The sequence below is a fragment of the Urocampus carinirostris genome, chromosome 4, assembly GCF_059441175.1.
Source record: "Urocampus carinirostris isolate Australia breed hairy pipefish chromosome 4, RoL_Ucar_1.0, whole genome shotgun sequence".
In the NCBI taxonomy this organism is placed as follows: domain Eukaryota; kingdom Metazoa; phylum Chordata; class Actinopteri; order Syngnathiformes; family Syngnathidae; genus Urocampus; species Urocampus carinirostris.
In genome coordinates, this window is record NC_142352.1 from 17,774,798 (window position 1) to 17,780,797 (window position 6,000).

The following is a 6,000-nucleotide window of genomic DNA, read 5'->3' on the forward strand; positions in this document are numbered from 1 at the left end:
GTGAGAGAGATTGTGTGTGAGAGCGTGTGTGTGTGTGTGTGTGTGTGGAAGTGTGTCTTCTATGTCACACTGATTACATGTGACACGCATCCCTGGTGGTAATAAAGGACTTTGGTCTCATCGTACATTGTTGATGATACAGCTCTATGTCACTCTTTTGGCTGTGGGTTATTCAGAAGGATGGATAGATGGAGGGAGGAATGGATGGATGGATGGAGAGAGGAATGTATGTATGTATGTATGTACAGACGGGCGAATGTTGGATGGGTGAATGGATGGAGGAAACGACTGATGCATGGACCGAGGGAGGAATAACTGGACATATGCATGCATGTATGAATGGATCATTGAAAGGATGGATGGAGGGATGGATGGATGCATGCAATGTTAAAGGGATAGATGCACGGATGGAGTGAGAGAGAAGGTGTTGGATGGATAGAGGAGACAATGGATTGATGCATGAAAGGAGAGAGGAATGGTATAGATATATGTATGCATGCATGGATGAGTGATAGATGGATGGGTGCATGATGGAGTGAGGAAGGAGGTGTTGAATGAATGGATGGATGGAAAAAAGGAGGAAGGAGTGAAGCATAGATGAAGGAAGGAATGGAAGGACAGATGGATAGATAGATGATGTATAAATAAAGTGAGAGAGGGGGATGAATAGATGGATGATTCATGGTTAGAGAGAGAGAGAGAGAGAGAGAGAGAGAGAGAGAGAGAGAGAGAGAGAGAGCAAGAAAGAGAGGAGTGGTTGGAGGGATAGATGGATAGATGCATGGATGGAGTGAGAAAGGGGGCGAAAGGTGGATAGAGGGTGGAATGGATTAAAGCATGGATGGGGGAGGTAAGAATAAATATATGCATGGATGGGGAAGGGAGATGAAATAGGTACTGTAGGTATGTAGCTAGGTAGATAGATGTACAAGAATAGAAATATTTAAAAGAGTAGTTCAAAGGAAGTGAAGGCGGAGGGCAAAGTAGGCCTCACCCGGGCAAACGTCTTTTCTATTTTGGCTGTCTAAAGTGAAGCTCAATTGGAGGAACATCAAAACACAATTAAGGGCTGACATGGAAGCGGCCATGCAGAAGAGCGAAGACACGCAAGGAGGCGGAGTCAGACTGGCCAAGGGAAGAAGAAGGACGAGGAAAGGATGGGTGCAACTCCACGGAAGATGAGTGAAATCATTGTCTTTTATTAATGGAGAGTGATAGAAAAGGAAAATGTCTCACTTTATGTGCGAGTGAAACGAAGAGAAGAGCTAGGGTTAAGTTCATTATGGATTCATTACCTGATAAAGTGGATTTACTTCCATCAGAGTGGATAGCTTTGGTGGCCATTGAATGAATGCTAATGATGTTTCAAGGTTTTGAACTAGAATTTCCGATTGACACTAAGTGTTTTTAAAGTTTTAACTAGGATTTTTAACTAGGGTTTCTAGTGTTTCAAAGCAAATTTAATGTTTTGAACCACGGTTTCCAACTAACGTTTTAAATCGTTTTTTAGGGTTTCCAAATAGGATATCAATTTATAGTTTTAGGAGCAACCAAGGCTTTTAAAGCGTGTCTAGGTTTTCAAATAGGGTTTCAAATTAGAGTGTCTGCCTCAAATTAGTGTTTAACACGTTTATAGGGTTTCAAACCAGTTTTAAAACATGATTTAGGTTTCCAACTAGTGTTTCAGCTCAAGAGTAGGGTTTTAGAGTGTTTGATGAGTTTTCAGCTGGGGTTTCAAACAAGGGTTTTTGACTTTATATTATTGTTTTAACGCATTCATAGCGGTTCTAATTTGAGTTCGGAAATTGATTTTCAGCTCAACAATAGAGTTTTAAAGCATTTTTAGGGTTAGAACAAGCGTTTTAAAATAGGGTTGCCGCTTTAAATTAGGATTTTAAGGTGGTGGTTGGGTTTCCAACAAGGGTTTAAAACTTGAGTTTTAAAATGCAGGTGTTTTGATACTTTACCCCACATGCGCTACAATTTGAACCAGCTTTATGATTGACCGAAAAAGTTGGGAGGCTTATTCAGGCAATAATGATCTTTGTTATAACTCACATAAAAAGGTATAATTTTACGATACTTAAAACCACCTGCACCACAACTTAGACCTGATTATGACACAATACTTTACGCCACTTTCCCCAAAACTTAGATCTGTTCAAGCTCTTCGGTAAGTGCAAAAAAAGGCACACGTGCCACAACAAAGACTAACTTTGAGCTTGTCCAATAAGATAGGAAGGTTTATTCATGCAATTATGATCTTTGTTTTGACTCACAGCAAGAGGTCAAATCTTATGATAATTTACACCACCTGCACCACAACTTAGACCTTTATATAGTAGGATGTTTTAAGCAACCCGCGCCACCACTTAGACCAGCTTTTAGCTTGTCACAAAAGGTAGGGACCTTTTAATAATTTTTGTTTCAAAACACAGCAAGAGGTAAAATGTTACGGTACTTGACACCACCTGCGCCACAGCTTAAACCTGTTTAAACTCGTCAGTTAGTGCAAAAACAAGGCACATTTATTCAAGCAGTAATGATCTTTGTTTTGACTCACAGCAAGAGGTAAAATTTGGCATCTTCACTGTTCTCATTAAAATGTAAAAGACAAAAAAAATCTTTTACTCTACCTTTCACTCGGGTGGTGTTTCTGTTTCCTCAAAAAATGTAAAGGTCACAATTAACATTTACAGGGTTTTATTTTGGGATTTTCTTTTATATGATATATTCATACTTACAGGCTTGTTGAGTCATCAGTGGAAAATCTCCATTCACACCTAGATTTCAATGTAGTAATATGTGCCACATTATTCTCTTTATCTTCTTTAATAGGAAAAGGCATTTCCTTAAAACTGTCAAGAACCGGAACAGGAGGAGGACCCAGACGTTTCTCACACAAGCTTTATTTTACGAGAAATGGGGAAGTCATGCACGTTAACCCAAACCCCAGTAATTCGGCCAGTGCTGGGCAGAAGACGTAAGGCAGCAGGCTGGCGTGGAACGACAGGAAGCCAGAGGCAGATGAGATCGATACCAATTGCACGAGCGGATATCGGACGGATGGGGTCGATACCAGACAGGACTGGACAGACAGGATTGATATCAGGCACTGGAGACTGGAGTCCGATAACAAGCAGTACGAGATAGACGGAAACGACACTGGAGATCGATATCAAAACGAACAAAATAGCTGGGAACGAAACTGGAGTTCGATGTTAAACAGGACCATATAGATGGGAACGATACTGGACAGGAAACACAAGCAGAAAACTGGACAGAGTCAAAACACATGTTTTGCGGGGGCAGAGTTTCCTCGACAAAGGGTGAGTGAGAGCACTGAGCTTAAATAGGTGGGAAGCCAATCAGTAAACGAGCCGCAGCTGGCGCGAAACGAGCGGGGCCAATTTGGCGCCATGGGCAACCGTGACATAAAACAGTTTGACATTTATAAAAGCGATGGAACAAAAATGATCTGTATTTATCCATTGTATTCTATTATAGCTTCTAACGTGTACAACTAAGATAATGCCAGTTGTTAAGAAAGAGCGATACATTTTTCAGAGCTAATACACGTGTGCCATTCAATATTGCGGCATTTGTATAATATTTAGAAGTGAACTATTTTCATATCTATCGGTATCGTCTACAGAAGTAGAATTTACTCGGTTATCAATAGAAAAAAACAGTTGTCATACATTACTAAGACTGCTGAATAAAAATAAAAATGTCTGCTTATCTCAGGCGTCGGCAACAGGAGAGCTTTTTTCCAATAGCGTAAACATTTGTTGAATAAATCTTACATTTCAACCACTTTGGCGATCTCTCCTATGCTTGTTTTCCATTCCCTCCCGTGTTTCCTGTGTTAGAGCTGAGGGGAGCGCCCAGCTCCGCCTCTTTTAAAGTGGAGCATCACAATTTCAATGCCATAATGCTCATTAATTGCAACACAGTCACATCAAACGGGTTGGAATACATATCTCTCAGAGGCACTTTTTTATTAACAAAGTAGCTGTTCGTATTAAGTAAATGCAGTTTTCATTTTTTGTCGGTATATGTTTGGAATGACACTTAGGAATATCATTTGTATTTTGTTGCTCAGGCCCAAAGATGGATGTGTTGGTTTGGTATCAAAAGAAAGAGAGAAGAGTATGCTGCTGCATTTTACCCATGCACTGACTTGTTTAACCTCTGCAATGAAATCAAACTAAAACTGTGTTAGTTTGATTTTTATTTACTTTACCTTTTCAAATGGTTGCTGGTTTATTTTATTTTTCATAAATGCATGCCGTGTTTCATTGCACTCTTCAAATATGGGGCAAACTATAGACCGTCCATTTTGTTGTTGGTTTTTGAATCATCAAAATAAAAATGACAACACAAATTTGATTCCTTTATTGCATTGCAATGAAACATACTGGAATTCATCGTTATTGTAATGAGCTTACTTCTCAACAGGATCCGTTGCATTCAACTTAGTCACTTTGATAGTAGGCTAATACGGCTATTATAGATACATACGGTAGGTGTTGCATTCATTATAAGGCTTATAAAAGGCCTTTAATTCGTTGTGGCTCCATACGAATTTGTTGTTTGGTCCAATCCTTCAACATTTTGGGTTGCCGACCCCTAAGCTAAGCCCTAGCCCATCAGGATGTGTAAGCGTTTCCCCAAAAATATCCTTATACTCCAAATTTATCAGACTCAGTTCTGAACAAAAGGACGGAAGCGGCAAGGTGACACGCGGGCTTTCCGAAGGACCCCACATAAAGAGTCCCACTGAGCTGATTGCTTTTGTTTTAAAGCCCGGTCAGGCTTTTCCAGCAGATACGAAGACCTGTTGTTTGTACATCGATCCTGGTGGCAGGAAGTCGGCCCAGATTTGCCGTTAAAGATTTGGCTCGACGCTGTGTCCAAATTGCCCAGTAGGATGTTAAAGACTTTGTGTGATTATAGGATATGAAAGGATGAATGACCTTCAAAACTTGAGAAGTGTGTTCGTGGATGGAACACTTTTGCATTTAAATACTTTAAATTCATGGTTTATTCAACATTATAATATATGCTGTACAATCCGTGGTTACAATGTACAAAATCAGTAATAACAGATATTTTAGTTTACTTTATGGATTCTCAATGTGATTGTAATAGGAAAATGAATAAAATTACGATTTGGTTAAAAATATTTCAAATTTAGGTATTTTTATATCTGAATATTTCAAAAAATGTAGCTAAAACAATGTTGAATATATAAAATACAATTTTAAGCACTTTCCCTTATAAAAATTATTACTGTAAAAAAAGACAAAGATTACGGTTATGAGCAAAATAATCCTGTTGGTTTGCTATTTTTTGCTGTAAACTTACGAGAAGAATCATAAGTTAGAAAAATTCTGATGGTATTTACTACAATAAGTTTTTATTTAGAAATTCCTGTGAACGAAAAAAAATTAACAAGACAGAATTTTTTTTCCATAAATATAGTAGAGAAAAACATTAAATAAATTGCTCCTCGGCTGTTTCAAAATGAAAGTAAAATAAAAAAACATTTTGACTACAAATGTTATTTTTCTTATTTTACTAGAGAAGCAATTTTAAAATATATTCAACCGAGGGAAAACACTTAAAATTTGATTTTAAAATAAGTGAACATATTTTATTCATTTTCTCGTAAAGTAAGAAAAAAAATCATGCATAAAATGAACAAAATGATCTGTTATGTCAGATTTGATTTGCAATGTAATCACAGATTATAAAAAAGAAAATATTTTGAATACAATGAGATATTTAAAACATTTAAAACATTGTCTCTCATTTACACGCATGTTTTTCGTGTTTTCCCCCTTACCTTTCCTGAAAAAAGTTGACAAAACGCACATATTTATATTCACTTTATCATTATTATCTTGTGTATATATTGGGAAAAAAATGGATGATCTTCAGGTACATGGACAAAAAATAGCAAGAAACTGAACGTGCTCCCTCCTCTTAACTTCA